At 41.9% G+C, this 14,147-nt stretch overlaps 1 pseudogene; it reads left to right on the top strand.

Moving 5' to 3' along the window:
• The first annotated feature begins 294 nt into the window (after positions 1–294).
• Positions 295–13,868, top strand: LOC142072416 (up-regulator of cell proliferation-like; annotated as a pseudogene).
• Positions 13,869–14,147: the final 279 nt, after the last annotated feature.

Below are 14,147 nucleotides of genomic sequence, written 5' to 3'. Positions count from 1 at the left end.
TAGGTTAGCAAATGTCCAAATAAGTGTTGCCGTGGTACCCTTAATTCAGTCCTTTTGTGCCTTTGCCCGATGATGCAGACGTTAATTACATGATCCCATGTTATTTTTTTCCCTCGCGACTCCTGCCTTATTCAGTGCACAGAATTCTTTGCTCTGTGGCTGTGTATTGAAGGAGTCTGTTGTCTGCAGGATCCCTGCCTCATTTATTGCAGAGTTAATGTTTCATGGGCAACACTCATTCTGGTATTTCCTAACTTGAGAGTACTTGACTTCATAGCCTTTGTCCTAATTGTTATGGCTTACTTTACTGAGGAGACCAACCTTTATGACAAAGGTGGGTTTTCTTTTGTTTTTTGTTTGTTTTTTGGTGATGTATCCATTATTTATCTCTTCAGTATCAATCATGTGTGCTTTACAAAACAGAAAAAGTAAGGACACTCCCTAAAACTGTTACGAATTATACCTGATAGGACACGCACACAACTGCTGCGAATTATACCTGGTAGGACACGCACACAAATGCTACGAATTACACCTGGTAGGACACGCACACAAATGCTGCGAATTATACCTGGTAGGACATGCACACAAATGCTGTGAATTATACCTGGTAGGACACGCACACAAATGCTGTTATGAATTATACCTGATAGGTCACGCACAGTTCGAATCTAGGCTGAGGCACATAAACAAAGTCCACAACTGCAGAGTTCCCACAAAACACCAAGTTTATTACACTCGAGCGTGGTGCCACCCTGCTAGCCAGGAGGGGACCTCGAATACAGATTATACACTGGTTATATACTTTTTAGAAAAGCATATTGCCCTTCTGCATTGGAAACCTTAGCCAATAAACAAACCCTTTTCTTATCTACCACCTATCCCTGCTTGGTGCATTCCTCGTGCTAAACCAGTATGTTAATTACACAGCATGGTCCGAAAGCCATGCATCAGGAACTTTTATTATCAGGATGGGAGGCCTCACATCACAGGCCAGGAGATAGGGAGTTAGAGACTGACAAAAAACAGATACTGGGAGTCAAGGCAGGCTGGAGACAAGGAGGAGGATTTTCACAGGGATGCAGTGTCTAAGGAAGACTTCTCCTGGTGCATGATGTGCTTGCTTTTAGACAATGATGGGCCCCAAACCAAAATGGAGTCACATGTGCTAACTTTTCCTTAACAATACAAAGACTTTATGATCTAAAGAAGATGGACACATAGAAAGAAAGCAGGATATGTAAGGACTACTAATTTCTTTCTTTCTTTCTTTCTTTCGATGAATAGTTGTCACAAATATAAAGGGAAGGGTAAACCCCTTTAAAATCCCTCCTGGCCAGAGGAATAATCCTCTCACCTGTAAAGGGTGAATAAGCTAAAGGTAACCTCGCTGGCACCTGACCAAAATGACCAATGAGGAGACAAGATACTTTCCAAAGCTGGGAGGTGGGAGAACAACAAAGGGTCTGTGTCTGTCTGTATGATGCTTTTGCCGGGGACAGAACAGGAATGGAGTCTTAGAACTTTTAGTAAGTAATCTAGCTAGGTATGTGTTAGATTATGATTTCTTGAAATGGCTGAGAAAAGAGTTGTGCTGAATAGAATGACTATTCCTGTCTGTGTGTCTTTTTTGTAACTTAAGGTTTTGCCTGGAGGGATTTTTCTCTATGTTTTGAATCTAATTACCCTGCAAGGTTTCTATCATCCTGATTTTACAGAGGTGATTCCTTTACTTCTATTAAAAGTCTTCTTGTAAGGAAAATGAACGTTTTTTCATTCTTCTAAGATCCAAGGGTTTGGGTCTGCGGTCACCTATGCAAATTGGTGAGGATTTTTACCAAACCTTCCCCAGGAAGTGGGGTGCAAGGGTTGAGAGGATTTTTGGGGGAAAGACGTGTCCAAACTCCATTTTTTCAGAAACCCAGATAAAGTTTGGTGGTGGCAGTGGAAATCCAAGGGTAAAATAATTTTGTACCTTGGGGAAGTTTTCACCTAAGCTGGTAAAAGTAAGCTTAGGAGGTTTTCATGCAGGTCCCCACATCTGTACCCTAGAGTTCAGAGTGGGAAAGGAACCTTGACAAGTGGAAATCCAAGGGTAAAATAATTTTGTACATTGGGGAAGTTTTAACCTAAGCTGGTAAAAGTAAGCTTCAGAAATTTTCAATTTCAGTAATTTCAGATTTACTGCACACTGGAAAGGCCATGACCACATTATAGAGGAAGAATAACGTATTTAAAATAGGGTTCAGAGTAGCAACCGTGTTAGTCTGTATTCGCAAAAAGAAAAGGAGGACTTGTGGCACCTTGGAGACTAACCAATTTATTTGAGCATATAAATAAATTTGTTAGTCTCTAAGGTGCCACAAGTATTTAAAATACTTAATTTTAAAACAATGTTTAATTTTTAATGCTGAACTCATCAATTTCATTTAAGGTCAGGTAGGATGGGTATCTGAGGTGGACACACATTGAGTATATATCCCAAACAATTCAGAAAAGCCATTTTTGGGAAAAAGCAATCCAAAATATTTCTGTGTCCAGTGTATCCATAAGCATTTTTTTCAAGAAATAATGTATTGAGGTTGAGCTGCTAAAAGCACGTTCTCTACCTGTTGATTTGAACCCATCACTTTTCTCTTTGAATCCCTCTGCTCACTCCTCATCTGATATTCAATCAGATTTAAATTATTGGTCACCTTTTCAAGGAAACTCTGTCTCCTACCTAGATGAGCTTTACCCTTGTAAAGAATTCCATTTCATTGTGGCAGACAAGACTAAATGTTGACCACAGTCTTTGTCTTGTAGCGTTAGTTGATTTTTTAGATACACTAGGTATGAAAATAAAGACCAAGATTTTGAACTTGAATGCTACTGCATTTCAACCTTGGAGGGTTCACCTGGTGCATAGGGAATGGGATTTTTTTAATCATGAGGCATTTGTGTTTCATCAAAGAAGAAAATCTTCTACAAAGGACCAGCTGTTGTGAAATCAGGTTTTCTCCAAATATTACTCCTGGAGGAATTCTGTACTACTGTAGGCATGCATAATTAATGAGCCATGCAGATCTTTAATTTTTTGTGTAGAAAAAAAAGCTTCTGCCAAAATGTTGTTGCATTCCACCTTTTGCCCACCAGAGGGCACTGTGTCACAAGAACAGCAGCAGATACCCGCAGAAAATAATAATTACCAGTGGGCGGGGGGGGCGGTGCGCACGGGAGAAAACCTTTTGTAGTGATAAGCAAGGTGGGCCATTTCCAGCAGTTATCAAGAAAGGTTTTCTCCCCTCCCCCCCCCCGCCCCCCCCGCCCTGACTCTCCTGCTGGTAATAGCTCATCTTAAGTGAGTGTGTGTGATAACACCCATTTTCTCATGTTCTGTGTGTACATAAATCTCCTCACTGTATTTTCCACTGAATGCATCCAATGAAGTGAGCTGTAGCTCACGAAAGCTTACGCTCAAATAAATTGGTTAGTCTCTAAGGTGGCACAAGGACTCCTTTTCTTTTTGCGAATACAGACTAACCCGGCTGCTACTCTGAAACCTGTCAATATTCCTAGAGATGGTTCTCAGATTTCTGACAAGCATAGGGTTGTCTGCAGCATAGTTGTAGCTGGGTAGATCCCAGGATATTGGAAAGCCAATGTGGGTGAGGAAATATCTTTTCTTAGTCCAACTTCTGTTGGTGAGAGTGACAAGCTTTTGAGCCACAAAGAGCTCTTCTTCGGGTCTGGGAACATTACTCCCAATGTCAGAGCAAAATGCAAGATGGAACAGATTGTTTAGCATAAGTAGTTAGCACATATTGTAAGGGACCATTCAAAGTAGAATGGGCCATTAGCACCTCTGCAAACATAGGAAAAAAAGAGGGCGTTAGTGGATTACAGATTGTTTTAATAAACCATAAATCTAGTGTCTCTGTTCAATCCATGATGTCCATGATCCACAATTTGGTGTCCAGCAGAGTAATGAATGTAAGCTCCCTGGTTCTTCTTTTGACAATGCTGTGCAAGTTTCCTTTGAGGATTGGGACTGATAGGTCAGATATAGAGTGATTACTTCAAGAAAAGTGTTCACCCACAGGTGATAGGGTGTTTTTGTCTTTTATCATTTTCCTGTGTATATTCATTTGAGTGTATAGTGGTTATCCGTTTCATCCATATAATCATTATTCGGGCATTTAGTGCACTGGATGAAGTGTGCTACATGTGATAGGCATGTATAAGATCCTGGAATCTTGAAAGGTGTTTTGTGTGGAGTGTTGATCATGATAGTAATGGAGATATGTCTGCAAGTTTTGCATCTATTGTTCTGGCAGAGTCTGGTGCTGCTTTGAGTGGGTGTGTCCTGGTCTGTGGGGAGCTTCCTCTTGATGACGAGGGTTACCTGGGGTTTTCAGAACCCACAACAGGGGCAACTTAACTATTTCACTCCATGCAGTGTCAGGAATCAATCAATAGGAACACAGCAGTTCTGTCTGATCAAGGATTAAATGCAAGTAAGTATGCTCTTATCTAACACTGCAGTTTATTAGATTTAAGCATACAGAGACATAAGCAATAGGTTTAGAACATCCCAGATATTTTTCCTAACATCTGGAATGGTATTGAGTAATTAACAGCAGGTTTGGAGTGGCCAGTTGCTCACTCACCAGGGAGAAAGGGTGTCAGAAAAAAGTGTCTCAAGATGGCTTCCGAGGACTGCTCCACAATATACTCTATTAGCTAATCTTTTATAACTAACTTCTACAAAACACATAGGTCATAATGACCCCAACTGGATCATCTCTTTTCTAACTTTCAGTCAACTTTTCATATTAGAGGTGCCTAGATTCAAAGTTTTCCAACCACCAAGGTTTTCAGTCTCAGTTGTTTACTTGTCTGTCCCCTCCTCCCATTCTGATTAGCAAAAAATATCAGCTAGATATGACCTCGCTTCTAAAAGCCTCTCTCCAAATTAACCCTTAACTATGTGGTGTTCTATTTCATTAATTCATATTGGCAGAATGCACATAATATGGTTGCAATTAGTTTGATCACATAATGGGGTACACAAATCCCTCAAACCAGGGCAACAATGAGTTTGAAGAGATTGTTCGAAGACCAGAAGAGATGATTCTTGCAATATTTCTTTCATGATGGGGTACCCATCGAGTATGGGGTGTAGTTGTTTACACCCATTGGTGGTTACACAAGCTTTACTGTCTGGGTTCCAGTGTGGGGTGGTAGGTGACAAATAGGGGTATGCAGTCAGAAGGGGGTTTATTTCTGTATTGAAGCAGGTTCTCCTGGGGTATTTGGGTGGCCTGTTGCATGATGCAATCTACTTCTCTGATGGAGTTTCCTTGTTTGGTGAAGGTGGTTTTAAGTGAACATAAGAACGGCCGTACTGGGTCAGACCAAAGTCCATCTAGCTCAGTATTCTGTCTTCTGACAGAGGCCAATGCCAGGTGCTTCAGAAGGAATGAATCAAAAAGGTAATCATCAAGTGATCCATCCCCTGTCACCCATTCCCAACTTCTGGCAAAGAGAGGCTAGGGACACCATCCCTGCCCATCCTGGCTAATAGCCATTGATGGACCTATCTTCCATCAATTTATCTAGGTCTTTTTTGACCACTGTTACAGTTTTGGCCTTCACAATATCGACAACAAGTGTGTTAAGCCAGGGATAGTCAATAGGCAGACCATGGGCCAAATCCGGACTACGAGATGCTTTTGAATGGACCCCACAATGTTTTTATTTGTTTATTATCATTATGGGTTTCTCAATTTTTTTTTCTTGGAGTCTGGACCTTGACTATACCTTGACCAAGAAATTTGGACCTTGACAAAAATAGGCTATCCCTTCATTAAGGTATATATCACTTACTTTCTCCTCAGAGCACATTCTGTGGTCTCTGAGTGCCTGGCTGTCAATAACATATTTCTTGGTATGGTTGGGGTGGTTACTAGATCTATGAAGGTAGGTGTGGTGATCCATGGGTTTCTTGTAGATGGTTGTCTGTAGGGTTCCATTGTTGAAGCTGATTGTGTTGTCCAGAAGTTGTGGGAAAGCTCCAGAGAGAGTTTAATGGATGGGTGGTGGTTGTTGAAGTTGTGGTGGAAGTCTGAGGGAGTTTAAGCTGTCTTCCCATAGGATGAAAATTTCTCAGGTATATCACTGGTTTCATGATGCACTTCTCCAGAAATTCTTCTTCAGGATGACCCATGAAGAGGTTAGCATATTGGGGAGCCATCCTAGTACCCCTGGCTGTTCTCATGCTTTGGACAAAATGTTTATTGTTGAAGGTAAATCTATGACAGGCGAGGATGAACTGGATGAGTTTGGCTATGTGTTTGGAATGGATAATTGATGGTTGTCCACTGTCTTTTAAATATTTGGGGCAGGCAGCTATCCTATCATTGTGAGGGATATTGGTGTATAGGAAAGTGACATCCATGGTGGCAAGGATGGTATTCTGAGGAAGGTTGTTAATACTGTGGAGTAGAGTAGGGCTCAAATGTACTTGAGCCATACAGCTACTGTGAGAGTGGACTGTCTGGAAAGACTCTTGCCTAGGCTCACAGCACATGCACGTTTCAATCTCTTTGGCTCATGAGTGTTTGCACACAGTGTTCTAGAAAGCCAAAGGTTTCCTTTAATAGATGTTTTCAGTATTGCTTCCTCAAACGGGCAGTGAGTGCCACACACTGGCTGAAATAAATGCTGAGTGACTGAGATCAAGTAGGGGATGTTGAGCTCTGTGGTGCACAATCCCCTCCATTATAAGACTGCTGATTTTGCAAAATGCTGTGTTTTTTGACGAGCTGTGTCTAGGGAACTCCTTGCTCAAATGACCCCGAAATTTGGGTCACTAACCCTATCCTGTTCCCCCATGAGACAACAAATTTCAAGACAGTCCAAGTAAGCATACAGATCTTACAGCACTTAGAAGAATTAACATTTAAGTAGAAAGGGCTTCTCAATCTAAACTAAAGTAGAGCTGGTGCTTCATTATAGAAGCATAGGACTGGAAGGGACCTCGAGAGGTCATCAAGTCCAGTCCCCTGCCCTCATGGCATGACCAAGCACCATCTAGACCACCCCAGACAGGTGTTTGTCTAACCTGCTCTTAAAAATCTCCAATGACGGAGATTCCACAACCTCCCTAGGCAATTTATTCCAGTGCTTAACCACCCTGACAGTTCGGACATTAGGAAAAATTTCCTATCAAAACTTCCCTTGCTGCAATTTAAGCCAATTGCTTCTTGTCCAATCACCAGAGGATAGGAAAATAATTTTTCTTCCTCCTCCTTATAACAACCTTTTAGGTACTTGAAAACTGTTATCATGTCCCTTCTCAGTCTTTTCCAGACTAAACAAACCCAATTTTTTCAATCTTCCCTCATAGGTCATGCTTTCTAGATCTTGAATCATTTTTGTTGCTCTTCTCTGGACTTTTTCCAGTTTGTCCACATCTTTACTGAAATGTGGCACCCAGAACTGGACACAATACTCCAGCTGAGGCATAATCAACGTGGACTGGAGCAGAAGAATTACTTTGCATGTCTTGCTTACAACACTCCTGCTAATACATCCCAGAATGAGGTTTTTTTTTTTTTTTTTTTTCCAACAGTCTTACACTGTTAACTCATATTTAGCTTGTGGTCCACTCTGACCTCTTGATCCCTTTTTTGCAGTAATCCTTCCCAGGCAGTCATTTTCCATTTTGTACATGTACAACTGATTGTTCCTTCCTAAGTGGAATATTTTGCATTTGTTCTTATTGAATTTCGTCCTAGTTACCTCAGACCATTTCTCCAGTTTGTCCAGCTCATTTTCAATTACAATCCTATCCTCCAAAGCACTTGCAACTCCTCCCACCTTGGTATCGTCTGCAAATTGTATAAGTGTACTCTCTATGCCATTATCTAAATCATTGATGACTATATTGAACAGAACTAGACCCAGAACTGATCCTTGCAGAAGCCCACTCGTTATGCCCTTCCAGCATGACTGTGAGCCATTGATAACTACTCTGGGAATGGTTATCCAACCAGTTATGCACCAACCTTAGAATAGCTCCATCATGGTTGTATTTCCCTAGTTTTTTAATGAGAAGGTCATTTGAGACTATATCAGATGCCTTACTAAAGTCTCGATATACCACATCTACAGCTTCCCCCCATCCACACAGTCGTCAGCCTGTCAAAGAAAACTATCAGGTCAGTTTGATATGATTTGTTCTTGACAAATCCATGCTGACTATTACATATCGCCTTATTATCTTCTAGATGTTTGCAAATTGATTCCTTCATTATTTGCTCCATTATCTTTCCGGGTCCAGAAGTTAAGCTTACTGGTCTGTAATTCCCTGGGTTGTCCTTATTTTCCTTTTTATAGATAGGCACTATATGTGCCCTTTTCCAGTCTTCTGGAATATCACCCGTCTTCCATGACTTTTCAAAGATAAGAGCTAATGGCTCAGATATCTCCTCAGTCAACTCCTTGTGTATTCTAGGATGCACTTCATTGGGCTCTAGTGACTTGAAGACATCTCACTTGTCTAAGTAATTTTCAACTTGCTCTTTCCCTGTTTTGAACCTACCCCATTTTCACTGGTGTTCACTATGTTAGGCATCCAATTGCCACCAACCTTCTTAGTGAAAACCGAAACAAAGAAGTCATTAAGCACGTCTGCCATTTCCACATTTTCTGTTATTGCTTTTTTGTCTTCATTGAGTAATGGGCCTACTCTGTCCTTGGTCTTCCTCTTGCTTCTCATGTATTTGTAGAATGTTTTCTTGTTACCCTTTATGTCCCTAGCTTGTTTGATTTCCTTTTGTGCCTTGGCCTTTCTAATTTTGCCCCTTCATACTTGTGTTGTTTGTTTGTATTCATACTTTGTCATCTGACCTAGTTTCCACTTTTTGTAGGATTCTTTTTTTTATTTTTAGATCATGGAAGATCTCCTGGTTAAGCCAGGGTGGTCTCTTGCCACTCTTCCTATCTTTCCTGTGCAGTGGAATAGTTTGCTCTTGTGACCTTAATAATGTCTCTATCACACATAATAAATGGATTAATCATTTATCAGATACAAATTCCCTTACACTGCACTGGAGACATTACCGTACCAGGACTGGCCTGGAGGTGTCTTAGCATTAGCTCCCCATGTTGCAGTGTGGGTAAATTTGCTTTGTAAGTAATGACAGTACTCACAGCTCCCCAAAAGGACAGAGGAAGTAGCGTGAGTGAAGGGACTGATTTAGTCGCTGGGAGGTAAGCAAAGCCACAATGCTGTTAGCTACACCTGTAAAAGACATGTCCCAGCAAAGAGATGGAGGAAGATATGAAGAAAATCAAAAATAAGTCTTCCCAGAAGGTGTAATCTGCACTGACTGCTGAAAGGGAAATAAAGGGTCAGATCCTCCGGATGAGCCATTGATGCCCAGCACAGCTCAGGGTGACGGGTGTAGGCTACCATCACAGCCACCTGATCCTCAGACTGCCAGGCACCAGTCTGATCCTGAGCAGCAGCTTAGAGCAGCCAAGGGATCATTCCAGCTTCTGGGATCACCACAGAGACAGGGTCCTGAGTCTATGCCCCCTCCTCCAGTAGCTGTGAGCTGGGATGTCATAGAGCTGGTTATACTGGAAGATTTTCTAGGAAATTCTCAGTTGGCCACTTAAGCCATTTTCAAGTGGACTCTGCACTGCGCTGAGGATAAGGATTGGGATCAAACAATGCAAACCAACCTAGTGGAGTTCAAAGTGGGCCAGAACTATGTTTTATTTGCATGGAAGTAATCCCATTGGCTTCATTTTTGTTATACCAATATAAGTAAGAGAAGAATTGAACCCAGGATGTATAAGTCATCTGTTACTTACTGGGTTCTGCTTTTCTTTAAATTACAAACATCAGGCTGTCTATGGAATGAGTAAACTGTATATAAAGTCACCATTTTCTACTCTGAAATTTTGGTTTGTTTTAACTTCCTTCTGCAGAAAGAAGTAAAGCATTTCAAGATGTTCTGTCCAGATTAAACCTGGAGAAGCACAGAAGCATCAAGATCAGGCTGAGGGATGTTTTGGAGATCTGCCCAGAAAGCATCAAGAACAGGATTCCAGAGGCATTAGGTGATTTACCTTGGCATTTCCTGAGGAAGGTCATGGCTCTGAATGGGACGGCCAGAAATACAAGCATTGGGCACAAGGCTCCTGCAGAAGAAATGGATGATTATGAGGAGAAACTGCATACTGATGGCACTTTCTGTTTTAGTGACACTGAGATGAAAGTTTCTCTGCAATCTCTTGATGTTCTTTGTGCTGTTCTGCTTTGCTCAGTTTCCTACAGCAGGAGATCCTATCCAAAATGTCCAGTGCCAGTTTGCCCTCCCTCTGCTGCTACCCGCCCTCAACACCCCCAAGGGCACCCTACTACTGTGGGTCATGAGGGACATTGTGAGGAAGTGGAGGCCGCACTCCCTGGCACAGAGCAGAGGGTTCAGAGAGGAGAGCCTGGTGCTCACAGAAATGCCAACGATTTCTTTTCTGTGGATGGGGAGCTGCAGCTTCTCCAAGTCCCAACTCCTCAATGAGGTTCTCAGCCCCTCCCAGCAGCACCACAATTTCTTTATCCATCGGGACATGGAGTCTGGGAACTTCCTTCAGAAAATCACAGATGGGCTGGTTGAGATTTCCTGGTATTTCCCTGGGGGGACGGAAATTTCTGATTTTTCCGAGAACCCATTGCAGTTACAAATCTGCATGGAGACATTGAGTCCCACTGGCTACAGTTTAGCTTTTTAACAGCGGTCTCCTCCGCAGTGTTCATAGTTACCGAGAGCATCGGTGAGAGAGAATACGAGCTGTTATCATCTCTGAAAAAATCCAGCTCTAAATATTACTTCATCCTCAACTGCAAGAATAAGAAACCCAAAGAAACTCTGGGATTTCTTAATAAGCTGTCCCCAGTGTTGAAACTGAGCAAATCACTAATACTGGTGAAAGATAGTACCATGAATAATGCAGGATTTGTGGAAAAAGGTGAAGTCCACCATAGGAACCATAGTGAATTCATCTCCGAAGACAGTGAGTTTGGAAGCCATGGCTGTGACGGCACGTGACCTATGAATCCAGGTGGATGAAGAGTGTCAGGCATGTCAGTGTGCGAGGAAATATACTGAAGAAATCACTGCAGAAATAAGAGATGGGGCAAAATACAAAAGGGAAATGCTGAGCCTGCAAGGAGACCCATGGAAAAACTTGGCTCAATTGGAAAAAGAGATGTGCCAAATGAAAAGGCAAGGGGACGTGGCCATTGAAGACTATAAATCTGCGCTGAAACAGAAATGGTTAGAGATACGTAGACAGCGGAATCAGTGTGACCGTACTAATGGTTTGACTAAGTTTATCAATGGAATAGTACAGTTGAATCCAGTGGAGAAACATTACTTTCTGAAATGGATGAAATTTAGCCTGGATAATATTGCTAGGGGGAATCTTTCTGAAATGCGGGCAGACTATAAAGAGAAATGTGAAACTCCAGGAGTGGACCGAAAACAGCTGGAGGAATTAGATAAATTAATATCTGATAGTTCCTTGGGGGTGGAGCATTTCATGCGTGAGTTGGGACAGTTCTATGACGCTGAATGCTCAATGGTTAAAGAAGGGAAAATGGAAGAAAGCCAAAGACCATTCTCCCATCTCCCATGCACAGCAGCTGACCTGATGCTGGAAGGGTTTCCTGTGGAGCTGATCGATGGAGATGCCTCCAACATCCCCATGAACTGGGTAGTAGATGTTCTAACTCATCTCCATATCAGACTAAGGGGTAGATCCAGAATGGTGGTTATAACAGTGTTGGGAGTGCAGAGCACTGGGAAATCCACTCTTCTCAACACCATGTTCGGCCTGCAGTTGATCAATGTAGCGATCGATGTACGCGAGGAGCGTTCATGACACTCATTAAAGTTACAGAAGCTGTTCAGGAGCTGCTTGGCTGTGATTTCATCCTGGTGATAGACACTGAAGGTCTGAAGGCCCCTGAACTAACAGCACTGGAAGACAGTTATCAACATGACAATGAGCTGGCCACCCTGGTGATTGGACTGAGTGACATCACCATCGTTAACATGACCATGGAGAATGCCACAGAAATGAAGGATGTTCTGCAAATTGTGGTCCATGCATTTCTCAGAATGGAGGAAATAGGACAACAGCCAAACTGCCAGTTTGTGCACCAGAATGTCAGTGATGTGTCTGCTCATGATCAAAACATGAGGGACAGGAAACACCTCCTGGAGCAGCTGAATGAAATGACCAAAGCTGCAGCAAGGATGGAAAAGCAAAGCAGGGAAATGGCATTTTCTGATATTATGGAGTATGACCCAGAAAAACACAATTGGTACATGCCTGGCTTGCGGCATGGAGTCCCTCCCATGGCTCCCGTAAACACTGGATACAGTGAGAGTGTGTGTGAGCTAAAGAAATACCTGTTTGAATTCATAGAGAACCGTTCACGGAAAAGAGCTGGAAAGGATATTCCTGATTTTATTGTATGGTTGAAGAACCTGTGGAAGTCAGTGAAACATGAGAACTTCATCTTTAGCTTTAGAAACAGCCTTGTAGCTGAAGCCTATAACCTGCTGTCTGTGAAGTATTCTGAATGGGAATGGGGTTTCCGCAAGGAGATGTATCTCTGGATATCTGAAAAAGAAACTTTTATCCCGAATCAGCTGCCAGAGACACTAGAGGGTGATCTCTTTCACAGCTTAAAAATGGAAGCACAAGGGAAGCTACAGCAGGGAGAACAGAAGCTCTTGAATAACATAGAACAGTATTTTAAAAGTGAAGCTCCAAATTTGAACCTGATAGAAAAGTACAGAGAAGATTTCAAAAGGAGCGCAAATAGCCTCAAAAGAGAACTTGAAAATTATTCAACCAGTAACTGTAAGGAAGCAATTCGAATACGAAGAGGACAGCACAAGATAGACAATATCCAGTCTGAGTACAAGCAGAAAATTGAAGGGGAAGTTGACAGACTCTTGGCTGAATACCGAAACAGAGAAGATAAATTAGACCATGAGAAACTGAAAAAAGAATTTGAAACGATGTGGCGAGAAACCTTGTCAGAGTTAACGCTCTGTACTTTACAGAAACATCAGGTTGTTGAGGATATGGATCTCCAGCTGAGAAAGGATCTGAAGCACAGAGGGGGTGCTGTCAGACAGATACTACAACATGCAAAAAGCCTGCTGGATTATAGAATGAAGTCTTTCACAATGAAGAAGGAGTACTTAAACTTAAAATGGACCAGAGCAGTTGTAGAATACTTCTCACAGGAATGTTACTGTAAAACTGAAGAGTTTGCTCTATCTTTAATGACAGAATGCAAGAAATACATTGAAGAAAAAGTTAAATCCAAAACAGACTATGATGAAACCTATTGTGGAGAACTGCTGCATATGGTTAATGAGAGGTTAAAAGAGGAGGAGATTGAGAAACTTCACACTTCTTCTTTGTTTGAAGTTGACCTGAAGCGTCACGTTTTGGGGGAAGCAGCTTGGGCATTTCAGAAGATGCATGAACATTTTATCAAAAAAAACGATCCTCAGCAACGTCTGGAGAAGCTGAAACCTCATTATTTCTCCATAATTACTGATCTCTATTTGGAAAAGAAGGAAAGCCAAACAAGGGCGAGGAATTTCTGTGATCAGTGTCTCAAACCTGCCCTGGTGGGTTATGTCAACAAAAGGCTCGGACTAGAAATAGTTGACAATTTTCTCAGCAGTGAACAGGCCCTTGAATACGCCAGCCAAAGCTTCTTTCAGTTCTTTTTGCTAAAGAAGCTGCTGGAAGAGATGAACTTTGACAATGATGTGAAATAGATAAGTAACTATGAAGAAAGAAAAGGAGTACTTGTGGCACCTTAGAGACTAACCAATTTATTAGAGCATAAGCTTTCGTGAGCTACAGCTCACTTCCTCAGATGCATGATATGGGGAAGTGAGCTGTAGCTCACGAAAGCTTATGCTCTAATAAATTGGTTAGTCTCTAAGGTGCCACAAGTACTCCTTTTCTTTTTGCGAATACAGACTAACACGGCTGTTACTCTGAAACCTGTAACTATGAAGAGTTTGTCAAATCCTGGATACAGAGATGTCTGA

Source organism: Caretta caretta, chromosome 6 (assembly GCF_965140235.1).
Source record: "Caretta caretta isolate rCarCar2 chromosome 6, rCarCar1.hap1, whole genome shotgun sequence".
NCBI lineage: Eukaryota > Metazoa > Chordata > Testudines > Cheloniidae > Caretta > Caretta caretta.
The sequence above is the reverse complement of the archived record's forward strand: the minus strand, read 5'-3'. Positions and strand labels throughout refer to the sequence as shown.